The sequence below is a fragment of the Corapipo altera genome, unplaced genomic scaffold (assembly GCF_003945725.1).
Source record: "Corapipo altera isolate COAL_440 unplaced genomic scaffold, ASM394572v1 0, whole genome shotgun sequence".
Lineage (NCBI taxonomy): Eukaryota > Metazoa > Chordata > Aves > Passeriformes > Pipridae > Corapipo > Corapipo altera.
In genome coordinates, this window is record NW_020884872.1 from 15,552,952 (window position 1) to 15,569,855 (window position 16,904).

Genomic DNA, 16,904 nt, shown 5'->3' on the forward strand with positions numbered 1-16,904 from the left:
CTACACACAAGTGCATTTTATAAAAAACTTCCATTTTTTTTTCCCAACTGCAGATCTCTCTGCACATACACATACACTGAGACAAGAGCAATCTTGGTTTTTTTAGGCAAACCCAACAGACTACCTGAAACGTTAAAATTTGAAACACTTACAATGAGATCTGGGAAAAAAATAGTTAAGTGTATGCACAGATAGCAAAATGAAGTGGGAATTGTAGATTGTCCTAGCCAAGAAGCCATTACCAATCGGCAACATACAACTTGATCACTCATTACAATGGAAGCTGGAGGTGCTCAACACCTCCCTGAAAAGCAGTAGAGAGGCATAAGAACAACAAAAGAAACTAAGAGGACAATTTTAAACTTCTCTCCTGCAATACTGCAGAACCCCACAGCCATCTGTAATCTGCGTTTATCAGTATGCCAGTGGATTTTCTTAGCCCTTCTCTGTTGTACATTCTCTTACAGCCCGTTTGAGACGTTCCAAAGCTTTGTTAAATAAACGTGTATTTGCCATATATGAGTCTTTCAGACGCGACTGTGACTAATGTATTACCATCTTGACAAGTCTGCTGAGTACAAGTCAGCTAATAGCTTCCCTCACCCAAGACACAGCACACAGAAATATGCACGATCATTACTAATTTCACTATGGCAGTTTCAGGCTGTTGCTGCCTCAGACATTTACCTGCCGCAGCCATAGTCGGCCGTGCACGATGCAGACAGGAGGAGGATCTCCGAGAGCAAGCCTGGAGTAGTTCAGCAACAGCAACAGCGCGCAGAGCCCTCACATACATAAAGAGAATGGAATAGGAGCTGAGCTTATTGCTCTTTCAGCATTGCTGCAGACACACCAAACCCTGCTTGAAAAAAAATCCTTTTCCCTTCCATATGGCTCCAAGGACAGCAGCCGTGTTTTCCCTGCTCACTGGCCAATACAAAAGATGAAAGCTGAGAGCAGAAGCAAGGAATAGCCCAGCAACGGGAATCCCGGCATCCCTCATCTTCCCAGCGGCTCGAGGTGAGGAACAGCCTTCCCTCCCTCCTGGGTGTTGTCCCCTCCGATGCTCTCCATCACCACCTGCCTACCTTGCAACAACTAGTGCGTCTTCTCGCAACTGGCACCGACAATGCACAAGCCCAGCAACAGGGCGACTGATTAAAAAACAAACCACAAAAAAAAAAACAATAACCCCCCCCCACACACACACACACACACACAAACCCCAAAAACAAACAAAAAAACCAGAGAAATACTCTCCCCTCTAAATCATAATAATCTAAAGAGCATCTTTTAAAAAAAAAATCCCTCAGACCTTCCAGCCAGACGGGAGAGGGGATCAGAGAGGAAGAGGGGAGAGCTCGTGCGAGACAAGGCACTCGGGCGGAATCCCACGGGCAGAACCCCACGAGCGGCCGCCCCGGGGCACTCCCGTGGAACCACCCCCGGCTCTGCCCCTGCCGAGACCCCGCGCCGCCACCAGACCCCGCCGGGCACCGCCGCCTCGCCCCCGGGCCCCCGGGCGCACCTGGGCTGGGAGCGGAGCGGGGCGCACACACTGCCCGGCCCCGGCGGGATCGGGGGAGGGCGGGCGGGGAGAGAAGCGCGGCTGACCGGGGAGCAGCGGGGACGGACGCGGAGCCGAGGGAAGGGGGGGAGGCGCGGGGCTGCCTCTCCGCAGCAGCGGCAAGAGCCCGGCAGGCGGACGGTGACAGGTGAGGGCGGTGGAGGGCACGGGAGGACCCCCCGGCGCGGCTTCCCTACCTGCGCTCCGGCGCTGCCGCTGCTCCCGCTGCGCCCGGCAGCGCCTCCCCACCCGCCACCGCCCCCTCGCTCCGCTCCGCGCCCCCGCCGCCACCGCCCCTCCCAGCACCGCCCAGCCGGCCCCGCCCCCCGCCCGCACTGACGTGTCCTCCCGCCAGTAGCAGAGCAGCCAGCCGGCCCCGGGCCACGCCCATGACCCCTCAGCCAATAGCAGGCGGCCGTCAGCTCTTGTCCCCGCCCCACCGCGGCACCGCCCGGGCCGGGCCGGTTCGGTTGAGGCGCAGCGGGCGCGGTGGACGGAGGGGCCGCGGCTGAGGGGTCGGGGGCACGTCCGGCCGTGGGTGTGGGGGACAGGGGGGGCACCGTCGCAGGTGGAGGGGCGGAGGTCAGCTCCCGGCAGCAGGGCACGGCATGGCCGTGAAGGATGTCCCTCCCTGACAGGGAGGTGGCTTCTCGTGCGGGGGATTCCGCGGAACGGATGGGCGCGTTCTTTATTTTTTTTTTTAATTATTTTTTTTCCCTTTTTTTGGCATGGAAACCGGTCCCCGCCCCCGGCACGTAGGGCCGTTAGTCACCCGAGTGCGGGGCGGGGAGGCGGGAGAAGCGCCGTGGGAGCCGCCGCTGCTGCTTTTGCTGGATGGGTGGAGGGAAGGGCAGCGGGGATGTTAAAATCCAGTGTCTCCTTTCTTTTTTTTTTTTTTTTCCTCAGATCAGCTCCTGACACGGTGAAAATCCGTCCAGCACTCAAGCCATTTCTCTATCCTTTTTTTTACAAAACCACAGTCTGGGCTTGCAGATTCTGTTGCTGGCGGCTGTGAGGCTTTCACCTTTCAGCTTCGCTCACACAAATTAAAATTACAGTTTAAAACTAAAGCCACTTTCAGGCAAACATCGAATATCAGATGCACCACGGCAAAATGTAGTTCTGGGTGCTTGAGCTTGGCTCGCATTTTCTTGGTGTGCTTCAATGGTTATTTAAATTTGAAAGATATTATGAAGCCCACTGGACAAAACAGGACACAGAACTCAGCAATGGTTGAGTATTGCTAATCTAACACTAGCCAAAAGTATGTTTTTTCTGTAAGGATATAAACCTTAAAAAAAATCTGCATAGACAGATAACAGAGTTTAAGGCACTGCAGTGCATGAAAATCAGGCATCTCATTTTCATTTGTTGTTCCACACAGAATGCTTCATGAGCCTTGGGGCACTGAAGTGTTTTAGTTTGGATCAGGGAGGCACTTTCGAAGTTACTGCTGTCATCATCTCTCCTAACAGTGCTGTAATTCAGAGTGTAGAGTGGTGTTGGAGTGCATGAAGTAGATCTCTTTTGTATGAAGCTAAACTAATGCATTCCAGCCACAAATGGGCACTGGGTGGGACTCAGACTGAACTAGTCAAACAGTAGGAATCCTTGAACTGTGTACAGCTTGAAGATCAGGCTTTCAGCACCAACTGCTGCACTCTACAGGTCTTCTGTTAGACCTTGGTGCTTGCCTGTGTAGTTGAAGATTTGGAGCTTTGTAGTCCAGAAGGAAGATCCCAGAGGGTTTCTAATGTAGCATCTGAAAGACCTGATTCATGGTTCACAGCAGACAGTCAAACTGATGCTTAAAAACTTTGATGATTAAAAGTCTGCCAAAACTCCCAGTTTGTATATAGATCTTCCCATATTCTTGTGTCAGGAGTACATCATATCATCCCTAGCAATAAGGATAACTTGAACTGAGTTCAAGATCTGACGCTGTCGTCTAAAGGGTAAAAAAATGTGCTGCTGGTGTTGCTATTTCAGATATTGTCAATGGCTTTGTGGTCCCTAATTATCCCCCTATACCAGCAACTGATTGCAGGATAGAAGGCAGTGGTGCTACAAGTTAAAAATAAATGACTGGGCAATGCTTTAATGCTTAAAAATAACTGAATTAACTTCTGATAACATATGGTAGCAATTAAACCAATTTTTTTCTATTAGTGTATCTTGTCATTTTAATATGAGGCCATATTGTAAGCAATGTAGCAGATGCTGAATTTTTGTGAGAAGGCATAGACAGAACCACTGTGGTGGCAAAATCAGAGATGAGAGTTTTTTTGTTATAATGTACACAAAATAAATTACGTTTTCCTACAGTGCTTCTCACAGGTAACCAGTTCCAGTTTCATGCCCTACTATGACATAATTACTCTTTTTACTGAGATCTGTCTTCTTTTGGAAGGTGTGTGTGAGAGAAATTTCTTATTTGGTAGGTAAGATAGAATGCTTTATTATAAACTTTAATCTTGGGCTTTGCAAAGCCTTTACATGCCTGAAATCAAACATCATAGCTCACTTGTCTTCTAGGTTACTTCTGTATTCATTATAATATTTTTTGCCCTCACCCTGTGGCTGTACAGAAATGTTAGAACAGCAGATTTTTGGTTACTGCGTCCAAAAGTTTAGGTTTAATTTCACTCAACTATAAAGATGGAATTTTCTAATGTGAACTCTTCAAATCAGGAATGGATGTGGAGGCCAGGTGCTTTTATTCTGACACTCACATCATGGTCTATAATAGAGATATTTTTTTTGGAAGCCTAGGCTAGACTCCACCAAGTCACTAAAACAAAATATAGGAAAAAAATATGATTTGCCAGGTGAAACAAGCATTTATGATTGAATATAAACAAGCAGCAGGTCTCATTCATAACACAATATCTTTTTTAAAAGATATTTTTCCTGTAAAAAAGAGGGGAAATGCCCAACTTACCCAAAGGCCACCTGAGTGTTTTTTCTGGGGACTCCTGATGGGGTTGTGGTGGAGTGACCAGGGCCAGAGACAAACACTTGCAGGCAGCAGCCGGATTGTCTTGGCTTCCTTTTTTTGGTCCCACAAACAAGCTGGCTCCGTGTCAGGCTGGCCCTCCAGTGCAGATCAGAGCAGCCTGATCCGTTCTGCTGGAAACGGCGTGAAGTGCCAAGTCCTGCACTCAGCTTCTGTGGGAGCGCCTGTGAGTCACCGCATCAGCTGGGCCCACGGGCAGCTCCTGGTTTGGTGGCCAACCAATGTCACATGGCCTGGAAGGAAAGAGCTGATCACCCACTGCATCCGTATTAACCACTGACACTAAGAGCCAAGTAGGAATAAGTTTGATGTAAACATCAGTGGAAGTGGATGGCGAAGGTTAGTGAGGTATAAGTGTATATACGTGGGGCAAGATACTATCATGGCATTTTAGAAGAGCCTTGAAACATGCAAAAATCAATGGGAGTTTTACTAAGCTTAAAAGTGCAGAAATTGGCACATGGGTAGAAGCAGATTATTCATTTCTTGTTTCTTGCAGTGATATTTCATTAGTTACAGAAGAAAAGAAAACAAGAAATAGTCAATAGATATTGTTTCTTTCCTAGGGTCTTGAGAGAAAACAATGTAACAAAAGGGAACAATGCTGGTTTAATTATTATTCTCTACAAACTGGCTGTTGCTTTCCCAGGAACCAAGCTCTCAGTTGAGCAATCAGTAATTTAAAAATAATTTTATTGTGAATTTCCTGTACAGTGTTGCATATTTAATACATGCAATAAAAGCTGACAGCCACAATTCTCAGGTGGTAGAGTCTGCTATAACTGCACTGACATCCCTTTATAAAACTTCTCCTAAAATGTGTCTTTTAAAATGTGTAATTTGCAACTATCACTCTGGAATGGGATCATTTAATTTTGAAGATTGGGCCCATGGTCAAAGAGTTAAGGCTTTAATTCCTTCCTGCACAATCATTTCCATGCAAGGACTACAAACCAATACTTTCTTAATCTATTTGCTGGGTGATGCAACCATCCTTCACCGAAATGGCAAGTGGTTCACTCCACAAGATTTCCCTGGCATGGGTATTTGGGGGCGTGTGTATGTGCGTGTATGAGTAAAGATGAGGATTTTCTGCACATCCCCACTACAGAACTGCAAACTGCTCTGCCCAGCCCTTCCAAGAGTGAGAAAGTAACAGAAGAAATAGTGCTTGGTCTGTAAGAAATAGTTTTACTGTCTTATTTAAAAAGACTTGTTTAGGCTATGAAAAGTACCTACTCTCTGCCTCTTAATTTAAAAATAGGCTTTCTGTGCTTCTTAACCACCTGCTATGTTCTCCTCTTATGCATTACCACTGCCCTTTCTGCTGGCTTCCTAAACTAATGTGGGTAGATTGCAAGATAGACATTCTGCTTTTACAGGGCCGGGACTCAGCCTAATTATAACCTGCAAGTTCAGGATGTGATTGTTTTGACTTGCAAAAGCAAAGATGAATAACTGAGTTGTAGGCATTTAATTTGTTTAGATACTGTGAACTTGGTCCACTTGTTACTGTGCTTTATTGTACTTACGACAGTGCTGATACCTGATGAAAACGACCTATGTGTGCAAGCCATAATTTGCATTGTATTTTCTAATGAAGTAAATTGACTTTTAGCAAAGTAAAAACACTTTTGCTTTTCTTTCATGAAAATCAATGTTTTTATTACTTCTCTATGACAAGAAAATAGTACACAGAATAATGTTAAAAAATATTTCTTTCCAGACTACAGTAATTTAGATAATCTGGCATTTCAAAGAGCCATACATCTTTATTTCAATAATAATGACCAGTTATGGTTAATGGATTTCATTCATCCTAATATCTCCTACTGTGTGTAATAGGCACCTTCAGCATGCACCTAGGTACCTTTGCCCGTGAGGTATTTCATCCTTGAGCATAATTTATAGGTTTATGTCAGCATTTGGTTGGAACAAGACAGGGGATAAGATGACATGATTGCAGGGTGGTTTTCTGCTGCAGTAGTCTGTGTGTTATGCTCTTGAGGGCAATTCCTGCTTGTACAGACCCTTCAATGCTCCAGTCCTCACCCTCATCTCAGAAAAATGGTACTGACATATATCATTGTAGTTTCATATATCATGTCATTTTCCACCTGTTTTTCCCCCATGAGGCTCTAGTGTCTCTCGTAATGATGTCACAATGAGAACAGATTAGATAGGATAGCTCTCATATTTTTCTAGTTCATGGCTGGGCTTCACGAACAAAGATTTGGGAAAGGCTCTATCCACGTTTGTTACAAGCACACTGGTGGCTAATAAGGCCAATACGAGATAGACATGTCCGATTGCAAAAGGCACAGCAGAAAGACTCCCTAGGTGGTATATTCCGCAAGGCACGATTCTTTCTGCGTTGTCTTTTCTCCTCGAGAGTGATCCTGCGTGTGTTCTCAAAGGAAACAGCAGCGTTATAGATGGTGTGTCTCCAGGCCTCCCAATTGGAGGCCAGAGTAGACCAGTTACGTTGGCCAATATGGCCAAGGCTGAGATGTTGTTTCAGGGAGTCCTTGTATCTTTTCTTCGGGGCTCCTCTCATGCAGCAGCCCGTGGCAAGTTCACCATAACGCAAGATCTTAGGGAGGTGGTGGTCCTTCATCCTGGAGATGTGTCCTGCCCAACGCAGCTGTGTTCTCAGCAAATTTTTCTAGTGATTATTTTCTTAAAACCAGTTTTGTTTTCAGAACATTTGTAACTTTCTCTAAACAGTTTTCCAAAGCATGTCCCTTTCATTATATTCAAATACTCTACTTTCCTTCGCTGACTTCTCCTTCATATGCGTTTCTCTCTTGGTTGCATTTAAACTACTTAATTACTATTGTTTTCTGCTATACCAGCAGTATCCCTCATTTGGGGCTCTTTTAACCTAATTTTTAAGAGATGTTTCCATACGAAAGAAGAATCACCCTTTCTCTCAAGAAGAAATAGAACTTGTTAACTGTTTTACTAAGCCAAGCCTAACTGAGCTTGTGCCGCTACATTTAGCATCTGTGTACAGAATCCAAAACCTTTATGTAATATATGTAATATTGCATCTAGGCTGACATCCCACTAAATGTAATCTTCATTTAAATAAAAATATAACTTGCTTTCAATGTATTTTTAATAAGGGGAAAGATGGGCATGTGTTTTTGTAGCCTGACATACAGAAGATTATGTTCTAAAATCTGATTTTAAATATAGCAGAGAAAGAGGGGTTGGACAACAATATCAACCCAGTTGAGATGTTACAATTCTACTTATTGTAACATTATCATCACAATTGTTCTTTAAAAGAATCTTGCTCTTGGACAGAATTCTTTTTCAGGTGGATCAGATGTCATATAAACACAAAATAATAGGATGATCCCTGTCCCCCAGAACCTTATAATTCAAGAGATAACGGTGAGAGAGTATTGGGAAAGGATGAAGTAGTTCACACATGTGATAGGCAGTTGGCTAGACTTATCCAAATTTGTAGCATTGTGGCAGAGGTGAACCTCAAATAGAGATTTTTAAGGAAAATACTGAAGTGGCTCTGTTAAGAAAATATTTATGAGAAATGCAGCAAGAGCATGTGGGAGCATATGGGAGATAACATGGAGGTGTGCATACCTGAACTTTTAACAAGCAAATGGTAGAGTGAATGTAAGAGCTTGAGAGATTATATGGTGGGGATAAATTGCAAAAGGACTTGAAAATGAAAGCAGTGCATCCTAATGCTGTAAAGATGGGGAGAACAGAGGGGATTGTACGAGAGGAAGTTTTAGAACTTACCATCTCCCTGAATGATGATGAATTATTAAGGTAGTCCATGGCAAGGGTAAGGAAACAGATGTTGCAGCAATAAATGCATGGCATAATGAAAATTCGAATGGATATAAAGTATGCAGATAAATGCAAAAAGCCTTCTACTAGAAATGTTGGGAAAAAGTCTTGTTAGGATTACAGCATAATTTGACTGACAAAAAAGTGGCAAGTGGCAGGCTAGATATGATTTGTCATGGTGACTGTGAAGGAGATGCAACTCAAAGTGCTGTTTAAAACACACTGTTCTTGGGGTCATGTCCCCAGAGAACAAATCTGAGCCAAATTTTGTGAGACTTTCCTTTGGATAAAAACAGGCAAATCTGCAGTGAAGAGATGAATATTCAAAATAATAACTAAATCATAATAGGGTTCGATTGTCATAAATGCTGGAGGTGGGTCTTGAAAGAATTCCACATGGCATGAAGTGCTACTGGATAGATACACAGAGGAAAAAAAAAGAAAAACAACAGTCATGGAAACTTAAGGAGGACAAGGTTTCAGTGATGCATTATTATTTTTCAACTTTAGGTCAGTTCAATAAGAGACAAAGGTAAGAGCAGATTATGACCAAGGGGAGAAGGCTCATTTACAGAGGTTCTGGGATGAAGCTGGAGAAGACGTAAGTTTAATGAGCTTGGAGATGGGAAAGAGGAGCAGAGCTGGTGAGAAAAGGGGATCAGAAAAAGAGTGGTTTTGGTGGGAGCGTGAGAACTGAAGTAGGAGTGAACAACAGTTTGCTCAAGATGGAAGAACTAAGGCAAACGGAATTGGAAAAGAGAAAATCTGAAGATGTGACAACGAAGAAGGAAAGGAGTTACAGAAAGGGAAGTGATGGAAAGCAGATGCTTTCATGTAGAAGACATTGGTGACATCCCAATGTGGAGAGTGAAGGAGATGCAGGAGCAGAGTAAAAGGGAGGATGATTCAGGTAGCAAAAAACGTACTTGTGATGACAGATGTTCTTCAACTGGAGAATGGAGAATTACTTATCTAGGAAACCGGAAGAAACAAAGACGGATAAAACAAACTTGCAGTGGGAAAAAGAGGTGAAGAGAAGCAAGTAGAAAATTAACAACAATCCTTGAGATAGAAAGAGAAAGGAGAAAAGAAATGTGGGAAAAGTGAAGGGAAACAAATACTGAGAATTACCAATCATCTGAAAATTGTGAAAAGATTGATTGACAAAGCACGAGGGAGAGAAGACAACCTCAACTATGAGGCTCCAAGATATATGACCATTGTTTAAAAGGGAGGAACTCGGCATCAGAGATTCAAGAATATGGCTGATGAAAATCAGTGCAAGACAGTAAGCTTTGGCATATGCTGAGCTGAAGGAGGAATGCCGACTGAACACATAGTGGAGACGTGGGGTCTTCAGCAAGGGGACTGAGTGAATCAGGAAGGGTTTACATGGCATACAGTGAAAATAAAATAATGCCTTGACTTGAAATCAAAGGACAAGGCTGAAGAGAACTGCTACATGGAGAGCAGACAAAAAGAAAATGACAGGAAGAAGTGAGAAGGCTTGTATTTAATGCTGCTAAGAATGGAGAAAGACTATAAGAGATGTAGCCAGCGAGAAACATGGGCAGGGAAAAAGAAGCCCAGTGTGACTGCCATGAAATTAAGCCTGGGGGGTAGAAATGAATGGAAAAGAGAAACTTCTGAAAGAGAGAGAAGAGAAACAAAAGGATCCGGGACTTGGTGAGGCTGAAGGGAATGACGTATGAAGAAGTCATGGATGAGAGGGGTTTTTCACAGAGACAAAGAGAGTAGGAGGAAAGAAGGGTGTGGGTGTGAAATTTGAAGCTGTGAAACAAGACAGGTAGAAGTAGTAAAAAAGGAAGATGTAGCATAAGACAAAATTCTGTTTAGCCATCTTAGCAGAAAGTGGCCTTAAAGCAGAGTCCCTCAAAACATTTTTCTATTTTCTTTCTGGAAGAAAAGCTCAGATGTGTGGGCTTTTCTCTGGAGAGAGCAGAGGGAAATGAACTATGGATTCCTTCTCTCTCCTCTTCAGTATGTCCATTAGTCTGGTGGAAAGGCTGATAAAAACTATATTTAATGAAGTATCAGATTATTCATTTATCTGAGAGAAGGGATAGATGTTAATAGTGTTATTCCTAAACAAGTTTAGATGTTTCTGTTTCATCAGATTTGGCAGATCTGTTAGGATGATGTCTGTACTAATGCCTAATATGAACTTCAGCTTGAATGCAGCCTAAATGGCTGAGACCAGGTTTATCTCAGCAGTCTGCCCTGGAGGGCTCTTCTGCTTGATAATGGTGTGATAAAGTATTTAATTCTTATGGACTTCCCTGTTTCTCCAGGGAAAAATTCTTTCAGTGTGAGCTCTGTTTGGAAGTGGATACCTTTTTTTTCCTGGACACAGGCCTTGCTGTGCTTCTGTCACCTGGAGTTTGGGTTTAGGCAGAGAACACTCCATAAGACCATGCCCAGAGATCAAAAAGGAGCTTCCCCACATGAGCACAGAACACCCACAGACAGAGTGAGTTCCTCCTAATGTTCCTGGCAGGCAGCTTTGGCTCCTGTGAAATTCAAAGTGTGCGTTTTTACATGCAGAGCTTTGGGATGCGATCCATCTTGCTTAACTACACCACTCAGTCCTTGTAATAACTCAGCAGTTGAGGCCTTTCAGGTGAAGGGCTTCTGCTCTCACCTCGATTGGGGAAAGGTCTGCTGGTCTCATACCTCGGGTACTCACCACAGTGCTCTCGACCAGCATTAGCATTTCAGTCATAATGTCTACAAAAGAGCCTGAAGCTACAAAGCCTGTTTCCGAGATAAGCTTTCTCCTTCCTGTTTTTGAAAAGGGATTTGGTTGTTAGGCTTGGGAAGCCGCAGCAGACTGCGGTTCTGATTTGTTTTCTAGGAATGACTAAGAGAGGAGGAGTTTGTACGCACTGACTACATTCTGATGACTCTGTTAGCAACCGCATTTCTTTAACTGTACATGAGCTTGTTGAAAGTATGTTTTTAATCTTGTAAAACCCTCCTCGGTTTCTGATGTTGCTTCTCACATACATTCTGTTATTTTCTATTTTTAGCTTCAGTCCTTCTGTGTTTGACATCCAGGCATTTCCAGGAATATTTTTATATGGATATTTTTTAACTTAGTAACATATTACTTTCATATATTTTAATTGTTGGCTAATGTCTTAAGATTCCTTGTTTTGAGTAAAACCCCTTGACCCTGGTTAAAACCAACATTTTGTTTTACTATATAAGCAACCAAGCCATCTTAGAAGTGAAATACATTAAATCAGAAAAATTAAAAACTAATTTGGTAGAGATTTTGCTTTCAAGTTATAGCAAAGAATGCAGAGAGAGTTCAAATCTTGATCAGAATAATGCATATGTGGCATTAAGGACATGGAAGCTGCATCAGAAAAAAGGTTGTGATTTGAATCCTCAAAAGCAACATGAATGAGGCACATGAAAGCTAGTTTTGGTTCAGAATGATGGTTGTCCCAGATTAGCTTCCCTGATGTGATTTCAGCTGCATCCAACCATGACAGCGAATAGTTTCTCATGTTTGGTCCCCAACCAAAAAAAAAAAAAAAAAAGCATAAGAAAAAAATTTGGATGCAAGGTCTGATACTCAGAGATGCTGAAAATCTGAAAACTAAGGCTTCAGTTCTCCATTGTGAACCACTCCCCAGTGAAACTAATATTCTTTTCTCCAAAATTGTGTTGGAACTAGATATCCTGTACTGCAGTGACATCTACTGAAGGAAAGCAACAAAAGTCTTGGGAAAGCAGCACTGGCCTCTTAAACATAATACAAACATCAGAGATTTAATGTGTTTTTAAATACTGAGGGGTTTCATATTTTTCCCTTTGTATGTTTCAGAGCTATTATTATCTGATTGTTATTCAGCACCCATCATCACAATGTTTCCAGGCTTTAAACACATACATAACTAATGTATTCTGTGACATGTTTTGTATGCAAATATTTAATTCCTGAAAGACTGGGTTTAATTTTAGTCCGTTCTTCATTTGAAAATGGAAGTGATTTTTTTTTTTTCTCACTGAAGGAGGGGAGAGATTAGAATTTAGGGGCCTGGCAAGCATACGACATGTTCAGACAGAGCTGGCTGCAACCCGGGTGCTGCAGCAGGTGGAAAAAGGTGGAAAGGACAAAGAGAATTGTCACTTCTGCAATTAAGGTGAACTTCTTGTATTTTTGTTACATTTAGGTAGAGCATATTTGATTATGTGTTTTCTTTATCCTCTCCTCTTGCCAGCAAGCGCTGTTTTATACCGGAACTGAAACAGAACCCCTGCTTTTACTGACTAATGACGTGTTATGCACAGCTGCTTGTAGGGAAGATCTGCCTTATTTGCTGACAAAGCTTTGTGGTCTGTAGCTGCCTTATCTAGATGCTTCCATCTCTGTCTTCCAGGGAACTGGATTATGAGATCTAACCTTCTGGTAACTGGCAGCAGCGGATGAAGGTCTCAGGAGGAATATGGTATTCATGCCTGCACCTCCATCCTTCTGAAGCAGATAACATTTTACCTTTTTTAGTTGCAAGATCTTCCTTGAGGGGATACCTCCAAGCAGAATAAACCCCATAATTGTATGCATGTGCCAAACCATCAATGAGCTAGAAAAAAAAGCATAATATTTTTCTATTGAGAATACTGTTGTTTAAAAAAGACCTGAAAATACCAGTGGGATGGTTTTATGGTTTTGCTCTCTCCTGCATTTTTTTTTCTCTCCCAGCATGCAACATTTCCAGCCTATAATTAAAACAGCTTGCTGATATTTGCATTTTCATGAAAGGAGTCTCTTCTAATATACCACTCTTAAATCTCTTATTTGATATCGAGTGAAATTGAATTTCAAGGCTTTACTCTTTGCAGATCATTTAACTCTTAATGGCTTTTTATCCTAAATCTATCTCTGCTTCTCTCTGAGCATGTGTGCCTCCCTCCCCATCTCTCTGGTCTCTCTTCCTCATTATTTGTTCACCTTTAAGCCATTCCAAAGCTGTTGGAAAGACAGATTGCAAAGACAGAAGCCTGAATCTTGCTATTATGTTCTACAACTCTGGCATGAGTTCCTACACATTTCTATTAGAAATATTTCTGGAACTGAAAACCCAGTGAGGGAAAAAATGGGCTTCAGGCTGATTATTAGTTAAATAGGTCTGTATGGCACTATTTGCACATGGGGATCATATTTATGGATTTAGATGAACAGTGGAAGAACAGTGCTTGACACGTTTTTCTTGGAAGTGCTGAACTTAAGGACATGCATAAAATTAAAATACAGTATATATGCTAAGTGTTAGGTACTTTGTGTAAGGCATCCCTTAGAAAAGTAATAGCTAGCAGTAAAGGATGTCTAGCAAGTGGAATTTTCTGTTGATTCTCCCATTCCCTTCCATATCTTTCCTTTTCCTGACAGAAACAGATGGAATTTTATTTTCTCACAATTAGTATGAACTGAAGCTAACAGCTCCTAAATTGGCAGTGAGGAGGTGGAAAGGTGTGGAAAAAAATAAAAACATGCAAATCCTCTGTAACAGTCTGAACAGTGAAATATGGAAAAAAAAGTTGTCAATCAATTAACTATGACTGGCCAGTGGCTTGCAGATTATACCCAATATATGTAATAATCCATCAGTTCTTCAAATAATTTGTGTGTATTAAATAATAACACAATTCTGTTGTCCTTATACTGATGATTAGACCTTCCAAACTACTACGCAAAAAAGGAGCACTGACGTTTTATTTACCTACTGATGAGGTCTGCAAAGGGGGCTTTTTTCAGCTTTGAAATTGTTGTTTAAGCATGATCTATATGGAAGCATAGAATGTTCTATATAGAACATTTCCTTTAGGTTCTTCTTTGCCCAGTTTCCTCTTTCTTTCCTCAGTTTCCTCTTTTCCAAAATTTAATATTTTCTTTTTTTTTTTACCATTATCTTATTTTTTTTTAATTGTATGAGCATTATGGGTTTTTTTTAATTGTAGTATTTAATCACAAGAGAGGTCACAATGGTAATAAATTCAGTTTAAAACCTTCACTCCCCTTACCGTATGGGCATCTTCTGAGAAAGCAGCCACTGACTTTCTTACAGGCTAGTTCTGGAGATAGTCTGGATGTGCCCCTGGTACTGGCCATGATGTGATTGTCTGCCACATGCCTGAGGAGTTGCACAAGGATTTTCTATCCTACAACTACCCTTAATTTTGAGAAACAAGACTTTCTACACTTAACAGATAAAATCACTTAACCTCTAAGCAGGCTATATAGAAAGATGAGGAAATTAATATTCAGAGAAGTAGAAGCTGCTGAGATGCCATTTTATAAACCTTGACTGTGGTGCATGGGAGGAAGGCCTGATCCAATGCTCGGTTTTGTTCCTGAGGAGGATCTCATGGGAGAAAATACACATCACCTGAGCCAGAGTGAGGGTTCCCCTTCAGTATGAACATGGTGAGAATATTCTCTCAGGCAAAGAGCAGTAAAGATATTTTCTGCAAGGGAAAGAAAAAAGATGGGGCATATTTCAAGCTCACTTTTGTCTTTGCTACAGAACCAAGATTCATGTTGGTCTTGAGTACTGTCTGTGCACTGCTCTAAGATCAGTAAATTTTTTGGGTAGGATGGACTTTGCCATACTGATATTGCCGATACCAACCTGTTATTTCAAGAGATGGAGCATTCTTGACAGTGTTTGTATTGATAATAACCCTCTCTAGAGTTGATTATTAGTGCCAAGTGATCAGGATTGCTGTCTCTGGTCTGACATATGTGTATCCCTTCTTTTTTGCTCCCACACATGCATGACTGAGATTATCTAACACTTAGCTGAGGCTGCTGTATAAAGCAATAGTCTCAGAGACTGTCAGTGATTCCTTCTCATCACCAAGGAAGCTGAAATACAGAGGTTGCTGATGGTTACACACCTTCAGCTTAAGTAGATCTTCTGGGAATATGACTGTGATGCATGGGATAAAAGATGTTGAGTACACTAAAATTATTCAGCTACACATTTTCTGCCAAGTAGACCCTGAAAGTTCTGGGAGAAATGCCAAAGTGATGCTAGTAAATGAATGTTTCTGAGCCATCTTGTCCTTGACTGCAGGAAAACAGAAGTGTTGGATCAGAATAATTTTTACAAAGTTACCCACTCTTTGTTTTGCTTCTCTTTGTATGGAGTTATGTTAAACAATAGACTCTAAAAATCTTTAGAGTCATTTTGATAGTGCTCTTCTCATGGAAAACTGCACATTGGATAAAACTTTTAGCTATGCAGTTTCCATAGACTGACTTTATTTTTTTTATGGATACCTCCTACCATTATCATATGCATTTTCCTGGGTCTCCTGGGTTTGCATTGTTTTGCTGATTCACTGCATAAAGCACATAAAAAATTCTCGGTAACCTTGCAAACACAATCAGCCTGATTTACATTCCTTATAGTGCGTATTCATTTCATGGAAGGTCCAGCTTCAGTCTGCCTAAGTGTATGCAGCTGGGAAAGATTTGACCCAAATCATATCCAATACTTCCTTCTTGAGCATTTGTTTAGCAGGATTCTGCACTGTGTGTTGTCTTGTATTTTGGACTTTTGTATCTGTGCCCAAAGGCAGTGGCTGTTAGCATTTCTGCTGTGCTGGCTCCTTTATACAGAACTTGACTCTGAAATATGGCTTGTTTCATTCACCCAGATACTTTTCTTTACCTAAAAAAAATTTAAAAATTACTGCCACAATTACATTATGATTGTTTGAATTAAATTCTTTGTTCCTGATAATTTTCATGAGATTGGAATGTTTCTAGATAATGATATATTCTTGCTAAGCCCTTTTCAGCACCTTAAGTCTCTAGTATTATTTTGACAATATTATTATTACTGCAATTCTAGAGCTTTCTTTTCTGTTTAGCATAGCCAATATGGAGAAATTTATGCCATTTTATGTCTGTCATTTTCCCCCACATTGTAACAGGAAGATTTCTTTCTATTTTATTTCAATCATACGCTGATTGATGCTTCTGATGTTCTCTTTCATGCCTTACTTTTAGTAATTGTGATTGCACCTTCAATGGAACATTCATTTCACATTCGCTTCCTGATGTAGAAAAATAATCTTAAAAGCTGTTAAAGATTGTCCAAAATTAAATTTTTTTAGTTAATTTTTTAATCATTTTTTGATTTTTCTAATTTTCGACCCCTGTGAGAACTCAAGTAGGCAAATCCAGTACATACTAAAATATTAAGCATTTTTATTCTGTAATATATTACTCTATGAATAGAGGTAAGGGAGGTACTGAGCACACAGGCAGGCGTTCAGGAGGTGCTGCATATGTAAGAGTCAGTTGGCCTGTAGCCCCACTTAATCTGTGCAATGCTGGATTTAAAGGCATAGTTAAGAATTCTGGATTACATATGACATTAAGAGCTCTGAACAGGTATATCTTTGTCTGGGGTTTGCAGATTTATTTGTTTATGCTGCATACGATGCTCTGAG

General features: G+C 41.6%; 1 protein-coding gene across 2 annotated transcripts in view; it reads right to left on the bottom strand.

Annotated features, from left to right (window-relative positions):
* CDKL5 (cyclin dependent kinase like 5) overlaps positions 1-1,822 on the bottom strand; it is a 131,450-nt gene extending 129,628 nt beyond the window's left edge. For both annotated transcript variants that reach the window (XM_027638015.1, XM_027638005.1), the window contains exon 1: positions 1,765-1,822. The gene's annotated coding sequence lies outside the window, so the exon portion shown is untranslated. The remainder of the gene's footprint in view (positions 1-1,764) is intronic.
* Between the last annotated feature and the right edge of the window lie 15,082 nt (positions 1,823-16,904).